At 45.2% G+C, this 14,400-nt stretch overlaps 1 pseudogene; it reads right to left on the bottom strand.

The window, feature by feature from the left end:
• Positions 1-5,598: 5,598 nt before the first annotated feature.
• Positions 5,599-14,164, bottom strand: LOC125540308 (annotated as a pseudogene).
• Between the last annotated feature and the right edge of the window lie 236 nt (positions 14,165-14,400).

Here is a 14,400-nt window from a genome sequence, read left to right as displayed (position 1 = left end):
AACGTGGGGATTGCTTGTACTATGGATTTCAAAAGTGTTTCCCTCCCCGCGCATGCAAAGAGCCTTTCAGACCAGCCTTGCATCTTGCCTCTTGATCGATCACCTATGTGATCAAAAGTCCCGCTAGTGATTCTGCCCACCGCTGTGGGGAGACCGAGGTATCTCTCGCTGAAAGCTTCAACGTTCACCCCCAGAATATTTTTTAGAGCTTGCCTGATGGTATGTGGAGTATTCGGGCTGAAGTAGATGGCACTTTTGTCACGATTCACACACTGCCCGGATGCTTCCGCATATATCCACAATATGGCATTCAGTCGCTGTGCACTGGTTGCATCTGCACTGAGAAAAATCAAGCAATCATCTGCAAAAAGAAGATGGCTGATCCATGGCGATCGAAAGCTTACTCTGACGCCTCTGTCAATGTTGCCACCATAATATTTCAAGAGAGAGGAAAAACCTTCAGCGCACAATAGAAATAAGAATAGTGAAACTAGACATCCTTGCCTGAGACCTCTCGAAGGAGTGAAATATGGTTGTAACTCTCCATTTACTCGTACCAAGAAGCGCACAGAAGTCACACATTTCATTATCAACCTGACAAGTGCGTTGCTAAAGCCGAGCCTGAGAAGAATGGCCTCGAGATAGTGCCACTCCACCCGATCGTAAGCTTTCATCATATCCAGCTTTAATGCACATGCAGTATTCCTTCCCTTCTTCCTTCTTCGCAAAGTGTGAACACTTTCGAAAGCAACCAAAACGTTGTCAGTGATCAAGCGGCCAGGAACAAAGGCGCTTTGTTCCTCGCTGATAATATCGTCCATATAGCATCTTAAGCGGTTCGCAATCGCCTTGGCCACTATCTTGTACAAAACTGGGCATAATGCAATAGGGCGAAATTGAGATATCGTCTGTGGGTGCCGTACCTTTGGTATAAGAGTTATAGACGTGTCATTCAACCCCAAAGGAATATCCCCACCATTCAAAAAACCAAGCACTGCATCTGTCACATCGTTCTTCAGAAGCTGCCAGTGCCTTTGAAAGAATCCTGCTGTGTATCCATCAACTCCAGGAGCCTTGGATGGGGCCATTTGAAAAAGCGTTGTATGTACCTCCTTTGCATCGAATGGCCGATCAAACAGCTGGTTCATCTCCGGTGTCACCTTCTCGGGGACATGGTCCAACAACTCACTCATATCAAAAGCCCCTTGCGAGGTGTAGAGATTCTGATAGAATGACTGTATTTCCGCTTTGTCTTCCTCGGGATCAGCACACACCGAACCGTCAGCTCGTCGAAGCCCACATATTCTGTTCATGCGCTGACGTTGTTTGTCTTGTGCTTGAAAGTACCCTGTGTTGCGATCTCCCTCTCGCAGCCAGCTTACTCTCGACCGCTGCCTCAACCAGATCTCTTCTTGCTTTAGCGCTTCTCGAAGCTTTGCGGCGATCTTTTTCTCCTCCTCGGACGGGCCTCGCCCAATGGACTGTTCCCGTATCTTCTCCAACTTCTTCTGAAGCTGTCTCACATTGCGTGAAGGGCAACCAAACTCGCGTACCCCCCACGGCTCTAGCTTGCGTTGGAGTGCCCCATCGAATCTGCGATGCCTTGTAAGCCCGGGGTACGAGTTTGTTTCAGCCAAGTTTCCGTGACAAGATCCTCATAATCCCTATGGGTCTGCCATACGTTTTCATATCTGAACTGTTTGTGTCGACGTGCACCATGGTCATGCGGCTTGTCTCGGATCTCAGCAACAACGAAACAATGGTCGGATTCAACCGCACTGATGTGACGCACTCGAATTGATTCATAACGCTGCCTGAAGGCTTCGTTTGCAAAAGCCCGATCAATCCTTGCCTTCACGTTATCACCTCCGGCTTGTCTGTTATCCCAAGTATAGGGTAGTCCAGACCAAACCAAATCTTGGAAACCTACTTCTTCAACAACATCTCTGAAGGCGCGCATTTGCCATTCCGGTCTAGCCGATCGACTGAAGTGCTCATCACCATACAAAGTTTCGTTGAAATCGCCCATGCACAACCAACCCGCATGTGGCAATGCATACAAAGTTCTGAGGAAGCGCCAGCTGTGATGTCTGTTCTCCGCTCTAGGCGCTCCATGGAATTCTGTGAATCTCCATTCCATGGAGTTTGTGTCTTTCGTCCGCACCGTCGCATCAATATGGCCGGAACTATAATTTTTCAATTGTACTTCAAAGTCCTTGGACCAAAAGAGGCCAATACCTCCTCTCAGTCCTTCACTATCAACCGCAAAACATCCCACGAAACCAAGCTGGTGCCGTAGATCTTCAACTCGCTTTGCCCTGATTTTGGTTTCCATTACGAATAGCAGGGCAGGAACTTCTTGCTTCACAATGCTGCGAAGCTCGCGAACTGCCTCGGGGTTCCCAAGCCCCCGGCAGTTCCAGCTCATGCAATTCATTGGGCCCGGCAGGGCTGCACCGCAGCCTCCGCCGAATTCTCAGGTGTAGGTCTTTTTTTCTTTGCATCTCGCTCAATGTCATCATCAGACAACTCTTGGCCTTCTCCTCCCGATGGGGTTCCATCACGGATGACACTGCTAGATGGGTTATTTCCGTCGGTTAGGAGAAGCTGACGGTTTGCAACTGGCCGGTAAACTTGCTTTGGCACCTCTTTCCTCTTGTTGGTATGTGACTTGTTTTTTAGAGGAGAGGTCACCTCAACATGTTCCTTGCCTGCATTGGAAGAGTTTCTTGACTCCCTCTGACTGCTCGTACGTGTGTTCTAATCCTTAGACGAGCTCTCGCCAGAGACGGGTTTCTTCTTCTCTTCAGGTGCTCTAAGTTTGGGGCCGAACTGTAGCTCCCCGTGCTCATCTCTTGGTCCCGGGCTGGGGCAAAACAGATCCGACTTGCCTGCTGGTAAGGTACAGATAGTGCGATAACACTGGTATAAGGTGTCGTGGTGTAGTGGCTGTAGACAGACCTGGAGATAGGGTTAGACAGATACCATGCCAGATCCCGAGAGTAGTTAGAGAGCAGTTGGACAGAAACTATTTTGAAATAACCTAGTGGCGAGCTTGGCCAGTATGGTAGATGTTGGGATGTTGCTACACTGGGCAACGTTCAACCATCCTTTTTCCAGAGTGTTACCATATACTTCCTCCGTATCAAAATACTTGTAGGTACTAGTTTCCCCCCATCACAAGTATTTTACTATAAAAGGTACTAGTTTCCCCCAATTACAAGTATTTCGATACAGGGAGTAGTATGCCCAAGTTGCTATTTCCCTCGCAATGGGCATATGCATCCATGAGTTGAATATATAGACCGGACAACACATACGCTGGCCGAGTCTTTGGACACGAGTCTATATTTTAGATAGTTATAATTAGTCAGTCAATTATGTGCAGCGTCTTTGGCATGGTTGTTGCCTTGTTGGTGGTGCAAATTAGTTGCTTCATCATATATTAATGCTCCGTCATACCAGCTATGTTCTCTCTGTCCTTCATACCAATTTTTTGTTCTCATTATACCAACTATGTTCTCTACAGAACAAGGGAAGGCGAGCACTTCTCCTGTTTCGCTGCATTCTGGGCCAAAGATTTATGACAGATATGAAGAGTGCGAAGTGGGATTTTTTTCTGTAAAAATTATTGACATCATGGTCAGGCAGGCCGGCAGTATTTGCTTGCTGTATGTGGTTTTATTATTAACCTAAGTTACCTTCATCAATACTGTAGGAGTATTGGCCATAATCTCTTTTTTTAAAAATGGAGGAGGACCCCCGGCTTCTGCATTTAGATGATGCATGTAGCCATTTTATTAATTATTTACATAAGACCTTACAAAGTCATACAACAATAAGACTAAAACTACCGTCTAGGCAAAATCTGTCGCTATTCTTATCCAGTTGATGTAGGGATGTTGATAGTCTGGGCCTAATACCAAACAGACCTCGCAGCCAAACCTAACATCTAAGACCTGATGACCCAACCAGGACGCCTGCCGGGTATGGCGCACCAACCAATCCGGCGCACTTCTCAATCAGGACGTCTGCCGGGTATGAAGCCGCCGTAGCCACCTGGCACCAATCTATCTTCAGAGCTGTACTATTGCATCTACCGTGCCAGGTCTTTCTGCCATCGACGCCACCACGACGCCAGACAACGTCTTCCTCCTGCACGAGTCCATCCTCACACATCGGACGCCGAATCTGCACCGCTCCACGCCGTCGAGATCTATCGCCATTAATGTGTAGGATGAAGCACCGCTCCACCAAGATGCGGTCCACTGGTCCCTCGAGCCCGTGCACACCTCCAAGAACGACACCCCCAAGGAGGAAACGACATAAGAACGCCGCCGTTTTTTGATCTATTGATCTAGAGTTTCTCTCGGAGGTAGCAGACAGTGACCTTGAAACTCTCCTTGGCGATGCCTTCAAGAAGGGAATGTCGCAAAATAGCGCCGCCACTGCCGGCTTTGGCAGTAAGCCGGAAGCAAGATTTCACCCGGATCTGTTAGAAGGACCTCCACCAAGCATCTTGTGCACGGATCGCCGCCATCTCTGCCGGGGACTGGACGATGGATCCAGGCCGCCGCCGCCTGACCGGCCACTGCACCACCGTGGTGCCTAAACCGGCGCCGTCAGGCCCACCATGCCCGCCTGTAGACGCCCTCCAGATCTGCCGGCCCGCGGACGAGGCCTGCGATCTGGGTCGCCACCACAGGTACTCCTCAACCGTGGGGATAACGCGCCCGCGCTGTCGTTGCCGTCACACTCGCCGCCGGGCGCCCGCTGCTCCTTGCCGCCGGTGCACCGCCGATCCATGAGCCGCCGCCGACAGGAGATCGCCACCACCGCGCGAGGGGGAGGGCCCCGCCGCCGCCGTCATTGGCCAGGCTACGCCAGCGTAGCCTCGGGCGGCGGCAGGAGCGGGAAGAGAGGAGCGGAGGCCTAGGGCGGCGGCTGTAGATCGCCCCCGTGTCGCCAGGGGCTGGCGACGCGGGGTCCTGGGTTGTTCTCAACAGAGTATATTGGCCATAACCCTGTATCAGTTCAGTGATTGCCCTTGAATATTTACCACGGCACCCAATGACCATTCGTTCATATTGTAACAGTTATTTCGTCCGGAGTGTCGTTCGAGGCAGGCTAATGGCCTGTTTAGCCTTCTGGTCGCAGAAGCTACGGCGTGCTAAAAGGTGTTGTTACAGGCCTGGTACGCTCCTTATCTGCCTCGTTTGTCCTTGTTCTTGGGTCTAGTTTTCCTTGGCACTAGTTTGCTGCACTTTTTTCTTCTCACAATTGCTTTCCTCGTCGTCTGCTCAGGCAAGCTTGAATTTTACTTACAAAGTTACAAGGGCGGCATCTTGATTGTTTGTTTCCTTAGTTTCAGCTTATTAACAATACGAGTCTTGTTAAGTTGAGTTGGATCCTATTCATGGACCACAAGCTAATGCAATACAGTAAGAACAATAACAAGAATTAAATCAATGAAGTCTGACGGTTGTGAATCAAACAGATAACGGGGAAAGCGACGGGGAACTGAGTTTAAGAAATATACATTTGTTTGGAAAGGTAAATCAATGACCAAGAAAACAACAGCAGTCTAGATTGCCACAATCTTCGGCTTTATTACATAATCATAATAATTCTTGTTTAACAAACTCAAGTCTTAAGCTGCTGAGGACCCCCAGCTAGCTTTACAGGACAAGAAGCAAAAGACACCACAATGGTAGGGATAACCAGTTGGCAACGACAACTTACAGGAAAGTAGTAAAGAGATATGAAGAAAAACCTCAAAAAACAACACTTGTGAAACAGATACTGAATAAAAGGGAACCAAACCAAACTCCTGTAATCAAGCAGAGTGACAAAACAGAGCGATCACCACATCTAACTACACACTGGGCCACTGCACGGCGCCGTATTTAACCACAACCTTGATCTCATCGGATTTTTGGCGGTTCCCGTTCATCGTCTTTAATCGCTTCACTGCACGGTGCAATGCAGGGTTGTCTTTGTTACCATCGAGAACCACATCTTTAAGGCTTGTCAAATGCTCCATGCCTTCGAGCATCGTAGATTCTTTGTGTAGAAATCTCACCTGGAGTTTCTCGAGCTTTGACATTTATTTTTCCTCAAATCTGAGAACTTCCATAAAGTCAATATCGAAGTTCAGGTACAGGTTCTTGAGTGCTGGAATGTTGTGGGCAGTTTGTGCAACCAGCTCTGGAGCAACGTAGTAGTACGCCTCCAAATGTATGCCCAACAGATTTGGCAGCTTACATACTGGGCCAAACAGTTGGTCACCAACCAAGTATGTCCAAGAGAGGAAAAGCTCAGTAAGATACTTCAGTGACCCGAGACCCGACCCAGTCGGGCAATTTGCTAATGCCTGAGCCGATCCTAAGATATCTGAGGAGCCGCGGCGGGGGGTCGATTTCATGTATGAAGTCCAAATATCGTGGGTGCCCATGAGGGTTGGTACGGTTGACCCAAGGATGGTCGGTAACGTTGAGCCACCTCAGGGAATATATCTTGCCCAGGGACACAGCAAGATTTTTCCTAACATTCAGATCAAGGGGACCGCAGTCCACATCCATACGTAACTCTCTCACTTGTTGTAGGTTACCGAGCTCTTCCACAACATCAGCATCACTTCCGAAAACTACTGCATTCACCGTCTGTAGTGCCTTCATCCTACCAAGGCCCTTGCTTGCTCTCCAAGACGTATAAATTATGGCGTCCTTCTTGTTGAATTGGAGGTGTTCCAGTTTCTCTAGCTTTCTCACCGTTCCCGGTAGATCTTCAAGGTGCGTCTGACGTACATCAAGGGTCTCCAAATTTTCTAGGTCACCGACTTCCGGAGGCATCTCACTAATACTTGTTCCTTTCAAATTCAAAAACTTGAGAAGGTACATGCGAAAAACATGTCTCAAATGTTTTTTTATGGCCGTGCAGTCTTCCAGGTCAAGTACCCTGAGCAAACGTAACTCACCTAGACGATCAAGCATCTTCATGTTATCTTCAGGGCCAAACATGCTTAGTGATCGGACATGCTCCATGTTCATCACCTGGATGTCATTCTTCCTACCATGTGAGGTTGCAATTTTGTTGGACCGAGAGCCTTCGGATACTACCTCTCCACCATGGATGGACAGGCGGCGAATGCTACCATAGGACATCCCTTCATATGAGCCACCTACTAGGCTAACAAAGTTAGCCTCCAGGGATTTGGACACCATGACCTCAAGGACCATGTCATGTACCTGACACGTCTCCACCGTCCATTTGGGATCATCGGCCCGAGCAATCATGTTCCTACTCAATAACTCATTATAGTAGGCTTCTGCAGCCTCCATTAAGGTCAAACCTCGGATCTCGGCAACTAGTCCTTCAGCGATCCATCTCTTCAAGAGCCGCTTCTTGGTGATTATATAATCCTCTGGGAAAATACTAAGGTACATTATGCAACCCTTGAGATAATAGTGCAAGTGGTTATAGCTGAGAGTAACTATTTTCCTCATGCCCTCAAGGGTAGGGAGGTTCTCCATTTGAGAACCAATTGACTTGCATATTCTTTCCCACATATCTTTGCTCTCTGGTGATTTGTAGCTCGCCAAGAGGTTGGCAATGCTAATAATGGCCATTGGTAGCCCACCACATTTTCTTAAGATTTTGTCCATTTCACCTCTCAGATCATTGTGCAAAGTGTTTTTCTCTGAACCAAATGCTCTGCTGAGGAACAACTTCTTGGAGTCATCAAAATCAAGGGGTTTCATCTGATGAATGCGGTCTCCATCAACACTAGCATCACCGCATGCTTGGGCTACACTCTCTATCCGAGTGGTCACAATGACCCTGCTGCCGTTTTTGTTGTCTGGCAACTTGGGTCTGATTGTATCCCATGTTGCTACCGTCCATACATCATCAACCACAATGAGGTACCTGGTTTTATCATAGGAATTCCATAGTTAATTGCCTTTTTCATAAATCGCCATTAATTGCGTAAACACGACTACACAAGGGCATATAAAAATACATGATATTACCTAACTCCTCATTTTCAAGACATGAGATAATCAATGTAGATATTTTGTATATGTTTTTATTATTGTAATAATTATACAATAATGTAAATGTTTAATGTTTTGTATTTTCTTACCGTAGTAATAAAATATATCAATATCCAACTATTGTAATAAGAGTTCACTAGATCGATCGCTTGAAGAATTGTACGTGCAGTTTTGAAGATCAATTGATAATACTTTGTTAACTAAATTATTGGTGCATCAAAGTTTATGGTTTCCGTACCCGGTCACTGACGTTACATCAGCACACCTTAAGAGCTTTGTGCATGACCATCTAGAGCGATGCATGTGTTCCATTTTTTATGGAATATGTATGTTTTCTAGGGAAACACTTAGGCTTGAGTTTTCTTCCCAGGGACATACATGTACGTTAATGCTGAGTAGTATTGGTTAGCTGAAGGAAAATATGTATACCAAGAAAAAAATATTATGATGATTTTACGGTACATACTAATGCATGGATCAATAATACTCACTACTACACTAAGGGCATCAAAGGGAGTTTCTAAGACGGCCGGCAAGGCAAACCCTATTCCTTTTGTAATGCAGAGAATGTTGACCAAACAAGCACCCTAGCAGCTATATAGGTGGCTCACTATCTTTTTTTATTCGTTCTCCCGACGTTTTTAAGAAGGTTATAGAACCTTATTTGATTTTTTTTCCTTTTTTCTGTTTCTTCTAACAGTTTTTATTTTCTGTTTATTCTTTTCATTATCTCCTTCAATTTTTTGTTCTACATTATAATATGTGATTTTTTAAAATCAATAATACACTTTAAATTTGGGAACATTTTTGAAACTATGTATATTTGTAAATTCAAAATTATTAAAAATATGTGAACATTTTTACAAGTTCATGTTTTTCAGAATATTTTCTAAATCCATAAAAAAAATTAATTCATGTATATTTTTTGAAATTCAAGAACATTTTCAAATTCATGAGATCTTTTTGAATTCATGATTATTTTTTAGTTTCTTGAATTTTTTTAAAAATTCAGATACATTTTAAAGATCATGAGCATATTCTAAAATTCATGGAAATTTTACAAATTCGTGAATATTTTCTCAAATCTTTTTTTACAAAACAAGGAACATTGAAAATTTTAAATAAAGCGAAATACATTTTTAAAAATTCCTGAACATTTGTGAGAATTTAGGAAAATCATTCACGAATATTTTTACGTTCAAGAGAATTTTAAAAATTACCAAACATGTTGTAAATGAATAAACATTTTTGAAATTAAGGAACATATTTTCATCTTTGCAAATATTTTTAAAATCCGGGAACAATTTATTTTGTACCAACTTTTTATAAGTCCTCCATATTTTTCTATTGTTTTGCAATATTATATATTTTTTTTATCTGTTTTTCAGATTTCCTATCTTTTTTTTGTTCACTTCTCCGAAATTCCCAACTAGGTAGGCTAACCCGCCACGCAAAGCGTGCATTGCTTGAGGTCTGCGTTTGCTCGCTCTCTGCTTACCACAAAATAGGCTATTTGAGATGGGTTTTCTTGGGCCTATATCTCGGAAAGGTCAAGGCAGAAACATGCGTGTCGAAAACTAGATCTTTCCAACGCAGGCGAGCAGATAGGCCTACCTTGAAAACAATTACAAGCGGACCAAAGAAGAGGCCCATCTCACATACAGAAACTATTAATGGATGTCTATCTAGGCTCATCTCAGATAGATAGGCATTATATAAGCCTCGGCAGGGAAACCCTAACCCTTGACCCTATTTCCTTCTTTTCGGTTCCACCCTCACTCCCTCTGGCGAGGCCGGCCATACCCCCCCCCCCCCCCCCCCCCCCCCCCCTAACTGGAGACCATACGACACTTGTACGAGGTTGGTTGGTTCACTACATATAGCATTATTATCCATTCTTATTTATTATATGCCATATCATCCTAATCTCGTGTGACAAACAATTACTTCACAATGATATCAGATGCTACAATAATTTTAGTTTTTGGCATTCTCTTTTGGGAGACATACTAGCTCACTCTCTTCTCCCTGGTCATGCAAGAGTCCACCCAAAGACTAAATAAAAATTTGGTCTGTGCCACTTTCCAGTTCCGAAGTTCCATGACAGCCACTAGAATTTCATGAATTGTGTATGTGCCACTAACGCTTCCAAAGAAAATTTTCACAAGACCCAGCGCGCTGTCTTCATGACTTGCTGTGAGGTTAGCCCCTTGTTGCTGTCTCCTTTGACTAGTTTCCTCCTCTATGGGATGCGTCACTTGTCATGTCAACTGCAATGGCGAGGAGATGCACTGCACGGTACCATTCACAGTGAGGCACACCGTTGAAGGTACGGGACAGGATGACACAGCCAAAACACTTGACAGTGGCACAATCATAATTTTTCACTTTCCCCTGGTCGCGCACCATACATGCTGGCCAGGCCCAGTTTTTTTGGTTGATTCTTCAAGAATCTTAAGAATCGGACTACCTAGGATTGTGAAACAAATATGGGTTTAAGATTCTTGGAGAACCCGGGGAAGGTCCGATTCTCAAGATTCTAAGAGAATCGGACAAAAGAACTGTGCCAATATGCTAGGTGCTGGAACAGGTCACATATGATGTTTTTCAGGCTTCGTGGATTCCAAGACTAGGTGGCTAATAAAAAAGACTGGTGCTACGAGTAGAAGTTCATGTGAAAATTTGCTACCTTTCGTGCCCTTTCTTATAGTACAATATTCATTTTGGTTTTGGAATACTAAATTTTCAGAAGCCCTAAACATATATAGCTGAGCTCCTTTACGGTACCCCTAAATGGTTATGAGCCATCCATTTTCATTAATCCAACGGATGATCTTAATTGGTACTCCAACACTTGTATGAGAGAGTACCAGCTGAAAAAGGTAGGGAGTACCTCGAGCATAGTGGCAAAAACGTAATCGAGGAGCAATTTTTTTATTTTATTTTTATTCTCATCTCATCGTACATCACGGTTGCAACTTAATATTCGCAGTGATTATCGTAGGAGTGGTAACAATTCAACTCAATCATGATTATTCATATCTGGAACCCTAATTCTTCACAGGGCTTCATAAAAAAACAAATCCTCACCGGGATAGCCACCGGTGAGGCGGTGACTGTGGTGTGCGCACATTAGAGAGACAGACGATCACCAAGGCATGGTCGCCAAGCCAAGGACTCGTCGGAGCCGCGTCAAACGGGTATGGTAACCTACCACGTGAGCAATGACCAGGTGGAGGCCGGATCACCAGGCTGGCTGGAGCTCTATCATGTGGGTTTTGTCCAAGTGCTCGGCGTTCAAATGTGCCGTTGATCTGGCCAATAAGGTTAAACATGTGGGATCCGCGGGCGTCATGACCGAGTTGGATGCTAGAAGTCCCTCCCATGTGTCCCATAAGGCTAGTCATAGTGGGAGTAACTTAGATAGTAACATAACGCACTTCAAGAAAATTTTGCTTATGTGACAAGTAGTTAATGAGAGGTAGTAATATAGCGCTTCCTGAGACAAGATGAGTCTACAAGTTAATAAATGAAGCCATCTATGATATTACTATTATGTTACTTTGTATTATGAAGGCAGTAACTTAGACTAGTGTCATGCATATGACACAAGTCTAAGTTACTTCCCACTATGACCAGCCTAAGAATGTATTTTTTTGTTTTAATTGTCCGTGTACATGAGCGATTTTGTGTGATTTTCCCATAATTTTTAGTCATGGTCTGTTTGATCGATAAGTTCCAACGCAAAGAAAATAAGATCTTTCCACTGATTGATACAATTTGCCATACTTCTTTGATTTGGGCAACAATTTGTGTTGTTATCAACTTATTTGTGATGCTTTGCAAATGAGAGCAGCGGCAATAGCGCCGTCATCCTGGGGAGGACGACACCACCATGCAGCCGAGGAAGGAAGGCATGCGCAAGGATTCCATTGTTGGCAGCGTGCGTAACTAATGCCGTGCATGATGGCCCGATCACGATTCGCATTGCCAAGGGGTTATCTGGCGTGATCTGATCAGGGTCAGATAAGGCCACGAGAAAAAAAAGACTAAACTACCCCTTTAGGTGGACTGTCAGATTTGAAGGGTACTCTTTCTCTACCCGAGGGAGTACCAGGGTACTGTAAAAGCTGCCACATAGCTATACGCGTATCCAACAGATATCCATAAAAAAAAATCTGCGTGCATGCCCAACAAGCAAATTCACAGGCATCTGCTGCAGATTAATTATGGATCTGTCTAGAACACATCTAAATGTGACATAAGATGTGACATAGTTATGTCTTATGTCACATCTAACCTGATGTCCATAATGTTTGTGGTCTATTTTTTTTTGTCTCAGTTTTTGTTGTTCCTTGTTGATGTGTTATTTGTGAAAGTTTAGATGTGACATTCTTTAAAAACATTTAGATATGAATTAGACAAACTGATCAATTATTGGGCAAAAGTTTTCCTGATACCGTACCAATGCATAACCGTCAAGGCGTCCACATATCTCCGTATCCATATGCATATCCATGGATAAAATTAAAATCATTGGATTTGACCTGTGAACGATCACCCATGAGTAAGTGATTCCCGAACTTTGTTGCTCAGATTTGTCATACCCACTGTCACATGTCATTGACTGATTCCATGTCTTTTCTTGAATAAATCTACCTTGATGTATTATCTTGCACGTGAGATAAGTCTCACACGGTATGCACGTGGGATGATAAAATTAATTAAGGGACTAGCGAAACCTTAGTTCCTTGGGAAAAAATAGGATAAAACATAAGTGGATTTCCCCTTCATGGATGTTGCGAGCAGACGTCTCAACTCAACCATCGACTTGCCTACAATCAAACCCCCCAGCAACCCCCGGTCGGCATCGTTGTCCTGCCCACTCGACACCACAGTTGGCCACATCATCTGTATCTCTGGCTCGGTACTCGGGGAAATTCAACGACCTTGCTCATATTGAAATTAGCCATAATTTGTTCATGTTCATATGATTTGCTGGTTTTATCTTATATCTTGATCCCATAAATGACAGGCTATACACACTTCCCTTTTCTTTCATTGATTATTTTTTGAGAACTTTGAGATAGATTAAACTTAATAGACAAAATGATAAATTAAAAAAATAACTAAGTAATATGTAGATATATAGTTTGTGTGTGCTTATATATACCTCTTATCCTTGAGAAGCTCGTGGAGCATCCTGGTGAGGGCGCCTTCATCCTTGTTGTCGATGCCATCAAGGGGGTTCTCTTCCTTGATGCCTTCTGCATTATCTGCTTTCGCCTGCACGATCTGTCCAAGAATGCGCCTCAGCAATCCCTCGAGATCCTTTGTGCCGCCGAACGCCTGGGACACAGACACTTGCGCTTGGTGTGGGAACTCTTCCTCCAGCTTTCGGAGCCACCAAATCCCACGATGGAGAACACCTTGAGATTCCTGTCACGCTCATTCCCACCCACCATCTTCACCATGTTGGACAGTTTATCAGCCTGCTCCGTGATGCCGACGAGATGGTCAGGGTCGTTTGCTGCCGGCCGGCCGAGCACATGGCGGAGCACGGGCGTAGGAGCGGCTATAGAAGAAGTAGTGCATCTCAGTAGCGCCTCACGGTTGACGCCGTAACGCGCATGGCGCTCGCTGATCACGACGGCACGAGCGCGGAGCTCCTAGATCTCGCGAGCCAGCCGACGGCGAGGGAAGAGCGTCGCGAGGACGCGCTTGGACCAGAGGAGGAAGCGGTCTCTCGGCCGGCACCAGATGCGGAGGATGTAGAGGTGCACGCAGTCCTCCGCGTCGTAGGCGAGCTCGCGCACCTGCTTCATCCACACCCGGATGAAGTGGTCCACGGCGCCCTCCTCGGCGTCGGACAACATGCGGAGGATGGCGTTCATGGTGTCCAGCTCGTCGCTCAGCACAGCCACCTGCCCACCGACGCCGCGGAGCTGCTGGTACTCCTCACCCACAAACTGCCCAACGATGGAGACAAGCTGCGTCGCGGCCTCCATTCTCCCTCTCTCGATTCTCTCCACTCTTTGGAAGGGTGGATATGGCTGGATCGGAGATGCCGAGTTTTATCAAGATTGAGAACATAGAAAAGGGACAAAAGACGAGTCGTTGGCTGACAGAGTGCATTATATTCTGAAGCAACTTGCATCACCAACAGCCATGCATGGCCAGCTAGATGCACGCGATCAACCTAAAATATACTCTTATGTCGAACGACTCGGCTTATGAGTTGACTTCCCAATGGGAACAAAAGTGTACCTTGCCAATCGAACATTTCCTAGGGTTCAATCTACAATTTCGAATTTTGATCTTCTTCAGATTGCACTATGATCTCCCA

This window comes from Triticum urartu, chromosome 2 (assembly GCF_003073215.2).
Source record: "Triticum urartu cultivar G1812 chromosome 2, Tu2.1, whole genome shotgun sequence".
Classification (NCBI taxonomy): domain Eukaryota; kingdom Viridiplantae; phylum Streptophyta; class Magnoliopsida; order Poales; family Poaceae; genus Triticum; species Triticum urartu.
This window is presented reverse-complemented; position numbering and strand designations above follow the sequence as displayed.